The 15,300-nt window shown below is 46.4% G+C and overlaps 1 long non-coding RNA gene across 1 annotated transcript; it reads left to right on the forward strand.

Annotated features, from left to right (window-relative positions):
- The first annotated feature begins 1,156 nt into the window (after nt 1–1,156).
- Nucleotides 1,157–7,637, forward strand: LOC128329173 (uncharacterized). Its single transcript, XR_008309550.1, has 2 exons — nt 1,157–1,509; nt 7,474–7,637. It is a non-coding gene; the product is annotated as an uncharacterized LOC128329173 (long non-coding RNA).
- Nucleotides 7,638–15,300: the final 7,663 nt, after the last annotated feature.

A 15,300-nucleotide genomic window follows, 5' to 3' on the forward strand; every position in this document is an offset into this window, starting at 1 on the left:
GCTCAGCTCCTGAAGTAAAGAAATCTTAAATGAGGCTGAATAGTGGTAACAAAAAGCATAGTAATATAACACAGCTATGTGCCACAACAGAACTTCATCCTAAATTATGTTTTAAAAGGTTTTATAAATTGTGGATGATGCAAGTCATCTAATGGTACTAGAGAAAGACATGCTGTTCTGGTCGCTCCAGGTCTTAACACTCACATCAATTTCGGAGGATGAATACAACTGAAGGAAGCCCAGGCGGGGGCACAGCTTGAGGAGTCAGTCATGTGACTTGCCTCTGGAGGGCCCCCCAAGGCAGTGGGCCCCCAGACAACTGTCTCCCCTTGCCCTATTACAGGTGAAACTCGAAAAATTAGAATATCGTGCAAAAGTCCATTAATTTCAGTAATGCAAATTAAAAGGTGAAACTGATATATGAGACAGACGCATTACATGCAAAGCGAGATAAGTCAAGCCTTAATTTGTTATAATTGTGATGATCATGGCGTACAGCTCATGAAAACCCCAAATCCACAATCTCAGAAAATTAGAATATTACATGGAACCAAGAAGACAAGGATTGTAGAATAGAACAATATCGGACCTCTGAAAAGTATACAGTGTACTGTGCTTGATTGGCCAGCAAACTCGCCTGACCTGACCCCATAGAGAATCTATGGGGCACTGCCAAGAGAAGGATGAGAGACATGAGACCAAACAATGCAGAATTGCTGAAGGCCGCTAATGAAGCATCGTGGTCTTCCATAATACCTCATCAGTGCCACAGGCTGATAGCATCCATGCCACGCTGCATTGAGGCAGTAATTACTACAAAAGGGGCCCAAACCAAGTACTGAATACATATGCATGCTTATACTTTTCAGAGGTCCGATATTGTTCTATTCTTCAATCCTTGTCTTCTTGGTTCCATGTAATATTCTAATTTTCTGAGATTGTGGATTTGGGGTTTTCATGAGCTGTACGCCATGATCATCACAATTATAACAAATTAAGGCTTGACTTATCTCGCTTTGCATGTAATGCGTCTGTCTCCTATATCAGTTTCACCTTTTAATTTGCATTACTGAAATTAATGGACTTTTGCACGATATTCTAATTTTCCGAGTTTCACCTGTATAGTTACGCCCCTGGTTTTCCATAATGTCTAAAATAGATTTCTGCAGTTACACAGCTGTTCAAGGCTCAGGATTCCTGCTAGGAAAAAACAAAGGAACAATTCTGCTATTTTATTTCTCAACACCAATCAAGCAGAAGAAGAAGAGCAACAAAAAAGCAAGAAGATAGGCACAAGAAAAGCCCTCAAGCAAGCCACCATCCATGGAAACAGGGTGCACCAAATTGTGTCTTAAATTCAGGCTAACAACAAAGCAACAACTCCCTTACATTCCTTCTCTGCCACACACCAAGGTGAAAACCAGCTCCACAAGGCGCTTGGCTTTTGAAATAAGTGATAAAAGGACAGAAAGCCAGAAGGGGTGCAGGAGCTACCCAGTGTACTGCCAGGTGTGTCAAATGTCAAACTATCTCCCTGCAGGGCAAGAGTCATGGGCGTTGGTTCAGTGCTGTGAGTTCTTGGTTCTTAGGAACAAGTTCATGCCCTTGAGGGCAAGAGAGCTGACCTACAGATGCTGAGGAAGGCAGAAAAGTATGCAGACTTCCAGGATGTGATACAAATCTCTTACTCTCAGGCGGTTTCGTTTTCAGTGATCTCTCCCCACTGCAGCCCTCTGTGCCTCCAAAAATATGTTCCTGAGCTTGCAGAGATCCATAATTTTGGGAGGCATGAGTGGCTGCAGAGGGAAAGAGAAACCATCAGAAGCACATGCACACCTCTTGTACAATGGAAAATCTTGCTGCATCCTCGCAGTATTAGTCTACATGTCATATGCTAAAGCATGAGTAGGCATGAGGTAACTTGGAGCTACTAGAGCTCCCAGGGTAATATTACCTAAAGGACCTCTCCAGGCATTTGGGAGGCGTTTCTCCTGCCCTTCCTTTCCACTCAGTACTACAAATCTGATAGGTTGGTTGAGTAGGGGCATGCCCACACCCCATTTTTAATCTCTCTCCCTCTCTGCAGATGGAGAGGAGAGCTAGTCTTGTGGTAGCAAGTATGACTTGTCCCCCTAGCTAAACAGGATCTGTCCTGGTTGCATTTGAATGGGAGACTAGAAGTGTGAGCCCTGGAAAATATTCCCCACAGGGGATGGAGCCACTCTGGGAAGAGCAGAAGGTTCCAAGTTCCCTCCCTGGCAGCATCTCCAAGATAGGGCTGAGAGAGATTCCTGCCTGCAACCTTAGAGAAGCCGCTGCCAGTCTGTGAAGACAATACTGAGCTTGACAGACCAATGGTCTGACTCAATATATGGCAGCTTCCTATGTTCAGTTGTGCAGGGTTGCTTTTACTTTCTGTCCCATTACTTTCTCTCCAGTTTCTTCCCCTAAATAGCAGCTTCTCTTGCTCCCCTCCTATCCTGCAGCAGCATTCTTCTGGAATTCAGGGCCTTTGAAGTTGAAATCACTTATTCTATCAGTGCACATTTTTGCATAAGCTGCTATATTTGGGATGCAGCTGGTTCCGTCTCACAAAGCCACCATTTTGTGACTGGTTCCACCTCCCCAAGCTTCTGTTTTGTGGTGGCAGACTCTGGCCAAAAAAAAAAGTGTTAAGTTCCTAAAAAAATCCTTAGTCTGCCTACCCCTGCACTAACTTTAGGGTTCTTTAAGTTAGAAAGAAGGTGATACATGATACATATTTTAAAATTATGCATGGTGTAAACAAAGAAGATAAAGATAAGTTTTTCTTTCATAATACTTGAACATTGTGACTGGGGATGATGGGAATTGTAGTCTAACAACATCTGGGAACCCAAAGTTAGTTACTAGGTAACTATTTTCAAGGTGTCTTGCTCCCCTTCCAAAAAAAAAAAAAAAATCTTTCACACCCAAACAACCTCTTACCCTTATTTACTCAGAGCATCCATGTCAAATTTCATTTAGGACATAAGAAAACAAGAACAGCCTTGCTGGGCGATCCAGCATCCTATTTCACTCAGTGACCCACCGGATGCCTCTGGGAAGCCCACAGGCCCTCTCTCCTACTCACAAGTGAGAAAACCTAGAAGGATCGGAATCCTCCACAGAAACTCTGTGGGTGACAATACAAGGCCTGAAAGGAAATGTGCTACTAGGGACGTGCTAACACCCTCCTGATCAAAACATTGACAGATCCAAAAGGACCAACAGAGTCACACTCCCTCTGTCAATTCCCCTTTGGAGATCATCCATCGGGCCAACCATAACCTGGCCAAAAGCCAGTTTGAAATGCGTCTAGATAATCCGTTTCATCCAAGACTGCCGGGAGTTGAGAGGCCACCACCCTCTCAATCACCCTGGCCAACCACAGGAGATTGGAGACAGGCCTGTAATTGCCTAACTCAGAGGGATTAATTGTAGGCTTCTTTAAAAGAGGTCTAGTAATTGCCTCCTTTTAAACCCTCAGAGAAGCATTTATTATCTCAACCAGGCCCTTTCCAACAATCTCCCTGCTTGATAATATAAACCATGTTGGACAAGGGTCAAGAGAACAGGTGGTAGGACACACAGCTCCAAGCGGTTTGTTCTAAGCTGGTCTATGACTGTAATAAATGATAGATAGATAGATAGATAGATAGATAGATAGATAGATAGATAGATAGATAGATAGATTGAAGCAGCTTGTTCACATCCAGTTCACAAAGTGAAACTGATCCAGTTTAACCAACAAGAGGAGTTACTGGATACCCCCGCTAAAAATTCTGCACCAACAATGGAATTCACGTTGGCTCAAATATGAGAGATATTGTCCACAAAAAAGCTTCACAGTGGCTAACTGATGGCTCCAAAGCTGGAGTGGAAGGGGTCTGTAGAAGTCCTCTCACCACCCTCAACAATCCAGCTGGACACGAACTGGCAAATTATTATTTATTATTATTATTACATTTATATCCCGCTCTTCCGCCAAGAAGCCCAGAGCGGTGTACTACATACTTAAGTTTCTCTTTCACAACAACCCTGTGAAGTAGGCTAGGCTAAGAAAGAAGTGACTGGCCTAGAGTCACCCAGCTAGTATTATGGCTGAATGGGGATTTGAACTCGGGTCTACCTGGTTCTAGTCCAGCACTCTAACCACTACACCACGCTGGCACAGCAAAGAATTGCTTCTTTATTCCAATTTTTCACCAGGGTGTCAACAAAATCACTGGCAGAGCCAACATTAAAACCCTCCAAGGTTTCTTGGAATCCTATTGGATCCAATAGCTTCCTTGAGCGGATCATCCTAACAGGCCCTTCACCCCAGCAGGCCACCAGCCTGGATGACTTTAAAGGGGGCTTAGACAAATTCATAGAGGATTGGGCTACCAGTCTGGTGACTATAGGCCACCTTCAGCCTCAGGCAAGATCCCCCAAATACCAGTTGCAGGGGAGTAACAACGGGAGAGGGGGCGTGCCCTCAGCTCTTGCCTGTGGGCTTCCCAGAGGTATCTCGTGGGCCCCTGTGTGAAAAAGAATGCTGGACTAGATGGCCTTCTTGGGCCTGATCCAGCGGTAGGGATGTGCACGAACCAGTCTGGAGGCCATTGTAGAGGACTCCGAACCGGTTCGAACGTGGCGCAGTTCAGCGGTTCGGCACCAGGGGGGGCGCACTTACCCTCCCGCTGCTTTCCCCCCTTGTGCTCCTTTTAAAAGCAGTTTTTGGGGCAGCGGCGTACCTCCCTGCTGCCCCTGCCCCCGTTTTCGGCCGGAAGTGACCAGAAGTACCGTGCGGGCATGTGCACGTAGGGCGGGCGGGCACACGTCGCGCAGAGGCAGGCGCACATCGGGCACGCGTGCGCAACGTGCGCACAGTACTTCCATCCAAAACCAGGGGCAGGGGGGAGGTATGCTGCCGCCCCCAAAACTGCTTTTAGAAAGGAGAGCCAGCAGGGAAAAGTGGCGGGAGGGGTAAGTGCACCCCCCCTCAAAGAACCACCCCCCGGCGCCAAACCACAGAGGTGCAGTTCCGTGCACATCACTATCTAGCAGGGCTTATGTCCTTATTCCTCTGAGAAGCCCACAGGCAAGAGCTGAGGGCATGCCCTCTCTCTTGCTGTCACTCCCCTGCATCTGGTATCTGGAGGCCAGAGGTAGCCTCCAGCCACTAGACAAGTAGCCATTGACAGACCTCTCCATGAATTTGTCTGAGCCCCTTTTAAAGCAATCCAGGCTGGTGGCCACCACCACATCCCAAGGCAGAGAATTCCATAGATTAATCATGTGCTGTGTAAAAAAGTACTTCCTTTTGTCGGTCCTAAATCTCCCAGCCATCTATTTCATGGGATGAGCCCTGGGTCTAGTGTTGTGAGACAGGGACCAGAGGCAGCAAACTGCTGACAGTTAAATTCTTTTTAAGCAGTCATATTACTAAATCGCATGGCTAAAGGAAGATGAATGGCAAGTTTTGTATGCTCATGTACCAGGTACCACAAGTATTTATATACAATATGTTTATGTTGTATAGAAATATTTTCCAGAGTTAAAAATATTAAGGATAAAAGTATAAATGTTAAGTTTAGAATTTTTCACTAACTTTAAAGACTGGAAGTCAGTGAGGCTGTTCTCATGATCAGCTAAAATTGGGCTAGGGGAGCCTAGCCCAATTTTAGCAGAATGTGAGAACCACCAGGGTAATCCGCTTGCAAAGCCCTCCCCTTAGCCCAGTTTAGCGGAGCAAGCGCTCCACTAACCGGGGTTTCCGGATCGTGTGTTGCTGTTGCACAGCTCTGTGCCGCAGCAACTCATGAGGAGATCCCCGACCGGGAGGCTAAAAAGCAGCCTCCCAGCTCGGGGGTCTCTCAGAGGGGGTCTCTGAGCCTCCCGGCTCAGGGGTTGCGCAGAGCACAGCCCCCGAACTCCCAAGCCCCCGCCGGCTCTGTCACGGAGCCAGCAGTCGTGTGGGCGGCGATCCGGCCACCCAGGGCTTCCCCTCCGGGCATCTGCAGAGAGAGCAGGCTAAGCCCCCTCTCCCTGCAAATCCGCTTTGGGTGAGTCTCACCGATCATGAGACTCACCTCAGTATTTGTCTGTGAGCACAAACACTGTTTTTTCCATGACTTTTATTTTATATATTTAAGCACAATACAGTCATACTTAAACTACTTTAAGTCCCATTGATTTCAAGAGGAAAATAAAGCATGTGTTTTGAGTTGCTTTCAGTTCAACAGGGGAGAGTTCTAAGAACCTAAGTTTGGATGAATCATATTTTGAACTTAGTAGCACTTTAAAAATGTGCAGTGTGATTCATGCATTTTTACTCAGAAATAAGTCTCATTGTGTGCAATGGGGCTTACTCCCAAATAAGTATTTTTAGGATCATAACCTAAAACTGTAGTCCTATGTAGACTTATCTGGGAAGAAGCCCCGCTGATCACAATGGGACTTACTTCTGCTCGTGGTCCCACCACTAATAGAGATTCGATTGGTGGGGACTAGACAAAGGGCCTTTTCAATTGTGGCCCCTCAGTTCTGCCCTGCTCCCTCCCTCAGAATCCTTAAGAAATAGTTGAGAAGACCCATCTTTTTAGAGGGGCTTTTAAACATTTTAGCTGTAATTATATCTGGTGAATTTTTTAAAACTTTGTAGCTTTTAATGTTTTAACTTGTAATTTTAAATTTTGGGTTTAACAGAGTGTTTTTTTTAGTTAGTCTCAATTTTATCAGTTTTATATTGTTTTTATAGTGTATTGGTTTTACTGACTTTGTTATCCGTCCAAGCAGTAGTGTACTGGAGGGGGGGTGGGATATACATGTTTCAAATACAGTTCTGAGTACATGCATAGGATTGCATTATTAAACTACAGTCTACTAACACCAAATATTTTGTAACTGCTGAACTACAATTCTAAAACATTATTACATCCTATCAAATGCTGAGGAAATGGTTAGTGAACTTTGCTTTGCAGCAGCTGAAACCTCAAGGCAATTTAATTTTACTAATACATTTACTGTCTCTTTGCTTTATATAATTCTCTTAGGCATACCCGTCGCTAATCCCATGAGTGGCAGCTCTTGCATGAGTATGCGAGAGAGGGGAGGGGAGGGGGAGAGGAAAGCAATGAGTATGCGAGAGAGGGGAGGGGCAGTGGCAAAGGCAGGAAGAGAAAGCGAAGTGGTGGTGGGGTGAAAGCGAAAGTGGCGGTGGTGGCTGAGGGGGAGAGAAAGCAGCAGCGGCAGCCGGGGTGGGCAGACAGCTGCGGGCAGCCAGAAAAAGGAGCTGGCCAGACAGCCGGCCAGAGAGAACAGACATTGGATGGGGGAAGAGGACTGCGAACGAGGGGCCAAGAACGAGGGAGAACTAGAGGCGCAGATGCTCTGCGCCCGGGCCAGCTAGTTTAATTTTAATTTACTAAATTTAATTCTAATCTACTATTTCCCATGCTTGTTTTCAAGAGGAAAGATGTGACAATACAGAAGGGGAAAGGAAGAAGGATTTTATCTCCAAGATGAAGATCAAACTTTGAATTCCAGGGATATCTAAATAATACTACCTTGCTTATGAGCTCAGTTATTATGTGTTAACACTGTGGATTAAAAATATATATATCAAGTAGTCATTCTGGCTATAACAACAGCTGTCAACTTATCCTATATAATAAAAGGCTAAGTGAGTGGCCGTGGCTTTGGAACGTTGGGGATCTGCGTCCCTGCCTCCCTGGGCTGTTCTGGGCCTGCGCGAAGCGCAGGCCCAGAAGAGCCCAAGGGACACAGGACCTCAGACACCAGTGTCCCACAGCCACGGGCGGCCATTAGCCGGTGTGTGGCGGCGGGGGAAAGTGAGGAGGCCGAGGCAACCAGAAGCGGCCGCCCTGAAAAAGGCGAGGGCAATGGCGGCGGGGGAAGACCGAGACGGGGAACAGGGAAGCTGGGCAAGGTGGCGGCGAAGCCGCCAACGAGGCCCCCGCCCGCTCACAGCCGTCACCGCCGCCTGCTCACCCGCCCTCCCAGCTGCCCAAAATGAAGCTGGGCGAGGTGGCGGCGAAGCCGCCAACGAGGCCCCCGCCCGCTCACAGCCGCCGCTGCTGCCTGCTCACCCGCCCTCCCAGCTGCCCAAAATCACCTTCCCCGCTCCCCCCCAAAAAAGATTAAGGGCCAAAATGGCCCATGAGAAGGTCGCCGCCCCCGCCTATCGCCCTCCCAGCTGTCAAAGACCACCTTACCCGCTCCAGCCCGAGGGAAAAGAGAGGAGCTCACGAGCAGAGCTCCTCTCTGTGCTAAGTCACTGCTCAAACTGCCGCTATGGACGCAAAGGACGCCTATTGCGTCCATTGCTACAGTATAGGCAGCAGCTTAACACAGAGAATAGCTCTGTTTCCGAGTTCCTCTCTTCTCCTTCGGGCTGGAGCGGGTAAGGTGGGCTCCGGCAGCTGGGTGCGCGGGAGGGCGATAGGCGGGGGCGGCCACCTTCTCATGGGCCATTTTGGCCGTTATTCATCCACCCCCCCCCAAAAAAAAGTAAAAGCAAAATAAGGAAGAACAAAAACAGAGACAACAACAAAACAAAAAACAAAAAGAAAGGGGGGACAAGGGGGGAAAAAAGAGACAGAAAGAGAGAGAGAGAGACAGAAAAGACGGGATAGAAAGCTAGCGCCCGTTATCATAACGGGCTTGAAAATACTAGTTCAAATATAAAGATGAAACAGGTATGGCATCAGAGTGTTAGAGTAAGAATCATGCAAGCTCCACTGATGACATGAACAATTAAGAAAGCCCAGTATTTTTGTGGGGTGGGTGAGCTTCTTATTTTTAAGACACATTTCCCTTTGCTATGGACCTCCTAATGTATAAGCAGCCACTGGGGTCTGGGCTAGAGTGCTTGAGCACAATTGTTCTATGCACACCCAGTCCAAATGGGCATATTTTTTGAGTAGGCAGGTATTTCAAGCTTGCCAAATAATGTTGACCATTACTCTGCCTACATTCCCAAAATCTACATTGCTGCTCCTTTAACAACAGTTACAAGTAGCACACACATGGTACTACACTTACTTGGGGGAAACTCCCCTTGAACTCAGTGGATCATGCATGAGACTGAGATGCATGCTAAAATCACAAGAGAGACTCCTAGGCTCAGGCTGTCCTACATTTTGCTTCAGTACAGCACCTAGCGTTCAGGTAGCGCTGAGTCATAAAACAGTAATAGCACTAGTAGAAGACAAGTAACCAGATCATGGAGTCTGCTCTCCCCTGGTATCTAGTAATGTCTGTTTCTTCATTCTGGATGCATATTCCAGCTTGAACAGATGACCTCTGGTCTGATTTAGAATGGATTGAAACATAGGAAGCTGCTTTATACAGAGTCAGACCATTGGTATGGGACATCAGTTTGCTCCATGGGGCCAAGGCCGCAGCAGTGATTCAAGGGCTGGACTTCAGCATCCTCTTCAGCCTTCCGAGGGATCTGGTAGTTCATAGGACTCTGCCTCATACTGAGTCAGACCCTTGGTCCATCTCGCTCAGTATTGTCTACCCAGACTGGCAGCGGCTTCTCCCAGGTTGCAGGCTGGAGTCTCTCTCAGCCCTATCTGGAGATGCTGCCAGGGAGGGAACTTGGGACCTTCTGCATGCAAGCATGTAGGTGCTCTTCCCAGAGTGGCCCCATCCCCTAAGGGAATATCTTACAGGGCTCACACATGTAGTCTTTCTTTCAAAGCAAACCTGGGCAGACTCTGCTTAGCAAAGAGGACAATTCATGCTTGCTACCACAAGACCAGCTATAATGCCTTATACTGGATGCAACATCTAGATATGTCCTGCAAGATGCTAGTAATCTTAAGGATTCTTACCTTCATGTCAGTGCTCTTCCTGACACACCATATTCTGACCCATCCATTTCTAAAAGGTTGGAAGAACTGCAGATCTGTACTGTTATCTGTGATGGGGTCATCAAAATAAGCTCCTTGCACTTCAGTTTCATCCATCAGGTTAATCTAGAAGGACATTTCAAACACAAAACTGTGAGTTTTGAAACATGTGAGTTTTGAAGCATTATGGAGGAATTATTTAATCAAAATTAACAGAGGGGAAAGGCTGAGCTCAAACAAATGTTTTGATTGTTTTAATGTTGTTTTTAGACTATTGTTTTAAAATTTAAAATTTGTGTTTTAAATTTCTTGCTTTTAAATTTTTTGTTTTTAATGTTTTACTTTTTAATCTTGCTGTAAACCGCCCAGAGACATAAGTTTTGGGCGGTATAAAAATATGTTAAATAAATAAATAAAATGAAGGTACATGGAAAATGATTCAAAGCAAAATTAAAATGCTAATCTACCACAATAATGAAAATGCTGAAACCACAAACACTGCAAACTAAGCAGTTTAGGAGTCCTGGATCACTTCAACCATTTCAGACTGAAAGCAAAATACTAAGAGTACTAGGAGATAACATATTTAACATTTTGTGTTCCATTTAAAATTTTCCTTTAATTAGGATACTTTCAGATCTTACGAAATAGTTAGATGAAAAGCTGTCATTGAGCTTTTCCCACTTCCTTCCAAAAGGCACTTGTTCTTTGGAACATAGGAAGCTGCCTTATGCTGAGTCAGACCATTGGCCCATCTAACTCGGAACTGCCTACATTGACTGGCAGTAGCTCTATAAGGTTACAGGCAGGAGTCTTTGGCAGCCCAACATGACAGGGACTGGCAGTCTGTTTCACCATATTCCGTCTAGACTGTGGCTTCCTGCTCTGTGTCTAGGTTTCTCATGAGAACAATGAGATGTTCCGGGACACCTATTTTCCTAAGGATATTCCACAACTTGACGTGGTCGATGCAATCGAAGGCTTTTCTGTAGTCAATAAAGCACATATTGACTTCTTTTTGGTATTCTTTGGCTTTCTCAATTATCCAGCATGCATCAGCAATGATGTCTCTTGTTCCTCTGCCTTTTCTGAAACCAGGTTGAACATCCGGCATTTCTCTTTCCACGTAGCGCTCTGATCTGCTTTAGATGATCCTGAGCATTATTTTGCTAGCATGTGAAATTAAAGATATTGTGCGATGGTTTGCGAAATCTGTTACATCTCCTTTCTTTGGTATGGATATGTAGACTGACCTCTTCCAATCTGCTGGCCACTGTGTTGTTCTCCAAATTTGCTGGCATAGTTTGGTTAGAGCCTTGACTGGTTCCTCTTCTGTTGCCTGCCATATTTCTATACTTATTCCGTCAATTCCTGTAGCCTTCCGACTTGGTAATGACCGGAGTGCTAATCTACCTTCATCTTCCCGTACTAGAGGTTCTTGCAAGTAGGGAATATCTTCTAGAGTATCGTGGATGTTGACATCCCTGCTGTACAGATTTTCAGTATACTCCTTCCTTCTCTGTTTGATCTTCTCTGAGTCAGTTACTATCTGTCCTTTGGCATCCCTTAACATACTAATTCGAGGTTGGAACCTCCCGCTGAGTTCAGAAATATTTTGGAAAACTTGCCTTGTTTTTCCATATCTATTTCCATCCTCAAGGTCTTTACAGATGTCATTGTAGTATTGCTCCTTGTCTCTTCTAACAGCTTTCTGAAATTCCCTATTAAGTTCTTTCTTGAGTTCTTTATTTTTCTTGACTTTGGCTTCTCTCCTTTCCTGGGCAATTTCCACCGTCTGTTCTGACATCCATTTTCCTTTCTTCTGTTTCTTGTTCTTTGGCAGTCTCTTTTCACATTCATCCTTAACAACTTCTTTGATTTCATTCCACAGTTCCTCTGGTTCCCTATCAATGAGGTTCAGAACTTCAAAGCGGTTCTTGATGTTCTCCTTGAAAATGGTGGGTACATTCTCAAGATCATATCGTGGAAGCTGGATAGCTTTGTTTTTCTGCTTTAGTTTGACTTGGAACTTGCACATGAGCAGTTCGTGATCTGTTCCACAATCAGCCCCGAGCCATGTCTTTGCTGTTATAACTGAGCGCTTCCACCTCCTTGCACCAATAATGTAATCAATTTGATTTCTGTGTACTCCATCTGGTGATGTCCATGTGTATAGACGCCACTTTGGTTGTTTGAAGAATGTATTAGCAATGAAGAGATCATTGGCTTGGCAGAAACTAATAAGTCATTCTTCTGCTTCATTTCTGTTTCCTAGGCTGTACAGGCCGACTGTGTTTTCCTCCTTACCTTTTCCAACTTTGGCATTCCAGTCTCCAGCCACCAGCAAACACATCTTGCTTGCATGTTCTGTCAGTTTCAGACTGAACTTGAGCATAAAACTCATCAACTTCCTCTTCTTCTGCATCAGGTGTTGGGGCATAGACTTGAAGAACTGTCATGTTAAAGGGTTGTCCATGAAATCTAATTGATATTAGTTGGTCACTGACCGCATTGTGCCAAAGCACTGTCGTTGCTATATCCTTCCTGACTATGAAAACAACACCGTTCCTTCTTTGGTTTTCATGTCCTGAGTAATAAACGGTACGATTTTCTGACTGAAAGTGTCCCATTCCGGTCCATTTTAATTCACAGATGCCCAAGATGTCAATCTGTAGTCGATTCATTTCATCTTTCACTTCTTTCACCGTGTCAAGCTTTCCCATATTCATGCTTCTTACATTTCACACTCCCATTGTAATTCTATCTTTGCAGCTTCGGATTTTCTTTTCCCGCATGGCAACATCAGCTGCTAGACATCCAAAAGTCTTTAGTCTAACCGCGTCATAAACACCATTGGTACTCAGAGAGATCCTCAGCTCTTCCTCAGTAGCATGTTGAGTACCATCCGACTTGAGGGGTCCATCATCCGGCACTACATCGACAGTCATTCCATTTTGTCTATTCATGTGGTTTTCTTGGTAAAATACAGGAGTGGTTTGCCATTGCCTTCTCCTGCGCAGTCTGAAATGATGCCTTTGTCCTTGTCACTGAAGTGATCATCCACCTCCAGCACCTACCTATATCGCTGCTGCCCAATAGAGGTGCCTTCTTGCTTCAGCTGGGCAGCTGGGATGACCTTCATGCTTTGGGTGACCCTACTGGGAGTATACCTCCCAGCTTACTTCGCTCATGCCACCCAGGAACACCGCCCTCCACCACGATGAGGCAGCATAGCAGGACTTGGGGGGACAGGCTGGGAACTCCCAAGATAGGCAATGCTTTTTCAACAGGAGCTCCTCAGGACAGGAATCTATCTGGTTTGTTTTTGTAAAGTGCCATGCTAGTGGTGCTAGCTAAATAAGTAAGCAAGCAAGCAAGCTTGCTCTGGACTCTGTGGCGGCATGAAGGAGGACTCACATCCACTACTGTGAGCAGCTTAGATTGACTTTTTAAAGGAAACTGAATGGAAGACATGTCTGAATTTTCCCAAATTCATTGAGGAAATGCCCGTTAAGGGTTCTTAGCTATAATAACTAAAGGGAAACCCTGCTAACTGGATAAAGAAACACCATCTTACTCTCTAATATATAGCAGGGGGAGAGCAACTGGCCCTCTCCAACCTCAGCACAGCATCCCTCCAGTGACTGTTGCTGGGATCTCCCTTATGCTACTTTTTAGACTGTGAGTCCTTTGGGGATAAGAAGCCATTTGTTCACACTCTTTATTCTGTCAGCTACTTTGAGAACTTCTTTGTTGAAAAGCGATATAGAAATGTTTTTAGCAAAAGTTTTCATTAATAATGACATTGCCGCGGCTTTTCACATTTGCTGCTGCTCTAAGACCTGGAGAACAGCAGGGGATCCTCTGGAGTTTCAGGGCAGGGTTGGGTGGGCAGGCGTGGCCCTTTTGAGCGGTGTGAGCACTCAGCCTATGCCCGGTCTGGCTGGCCCCTGAGGATGTGTGCGCTGGTACCAGTGTCACCCCTTCCTTGCAAATAACAACTTTGCTAGTCGCCCATTCACTATTCCCTCTAAGGCGTGCATGAGCTCACAAGTTTTTGGATGTCCGCTCAGTTCATTTTAGATCCCACTCAGGCTGAATCAGGAAGGCCCCACTCTGAATGCAGGTGCGCACACACTGCCTTGATCCTGCCGCCCAGAACAAAACTCATTCCGCACAGAGATGAAAAAAATTAGAGGAACCCCTGCACCCCATTGTTCTCTGGGCGGCTCACAAAAGAACAGGGATTCTGAAATCCCAGCATAAGGATGGAAACCCCTTCTGACATGCAGGTAGAGTTTTTAGGGGGGTGGGGGCTGTACCTGTTGAATCTCCCTTGGGCTCAGCCAGGCTCCACCCAGGGATAAGCAGCAGAGCTTATTCTCCCGCAGAGAGAGGCCGTGGGCCACCTCTGCGCCTTTGCCTTATAAGCAAGCTGACAGACAGGAATCCAACAGGCGGAGCTTTTTCTTATAGGGAAGGGAACATTTCACCTGCTCGATTTCCGCCTGTCGGTGAAGGGGGCAGGGGGCAGCCCTACAGGTGAATATACCAGAGAAGTGGGTGGGGCTGGATGGGGGAAAGAACTCAGTGGGCTCCAAGAGGGGGGACCTCACTCACCCGTGGGGGCTGCTGCTGCTTCATCTTCTTCATCATCATCTTCTTCTTCTTCACCTTCTTTCTCCTCCTCCTCCGCTTCCGAGCTGACCCTCATCCCTTCCTCCTTCTGCCTTGGCACCGCCCACTCCGCCTTCCATTGGCGTGTCCTGTTGCCCTGGAGACAAGCCCCGCCTCTCTTTCTCTTCTTTTTCCCGATCCTTTACTCCCACCGGCCCCCGCCAAAAGATAGAAAGGTCTAGAGTGACATAGAGTGGTTTGTTCACGCGAAATGGGACCCGAGTTCGAAAACGAGCCGCTGCCTTTGCCTGCTGGGTGGAGAGGACACGCGGGTGGCCAGTCTCCATAAGAGTGTTATGGCTTTAAAAGGGGCTTAGACCAATTCCTGGAAAACAGGCCTGTCAGTGGCTACTAATCTTGATGGCTGTAAGCTCCCTCCAGGCTCAGAGGCAGGATGCTTCTGAATACCCGTAGCACAGGGAGCAAGCGCAGGAGAGGGGGTGTGTGCCTGTGGGTTTTCCTCCGAGGCATCTGGTGGGCTACTGTGAGAAACAGGCTACTGGCCTGGATGGGCCCTGGGCCTAATATACTGGATTTCTCTATGGATTTATTGGAGCAAATCACACTCGCTCAGGAGGGAGAGCCCGATGCCTTCACTTTCGACGCAATACTGTACACCCGCCACAGACCCACGCCATGCCTCCCTCTGGGGTTTTCCTGTTTCTCCCTGCTTTTCCACTTCCCCCTCTCCGTTGTGTTCCCGGCCTGCGGCCTACTACCTCACTTCCGTTTGCGTAAC

This window comes from Hemicordylus capensis, chromosome 6 (genome assembly GCF_027244095.1).
Source record: "Hemicordylus capensis ecotype Gifberg chromosome 6, rHemCap1.1.pri, whole genome shotgun sequence".
In the NCBI taxonomy this organism is placed as follows: domain Eukaryota; kingdom Metazoa; phylum Chordata; class Lepidosauria; order Squamata; family Cordylidae; genus Hemicordylus; species Hemicordylus capensis.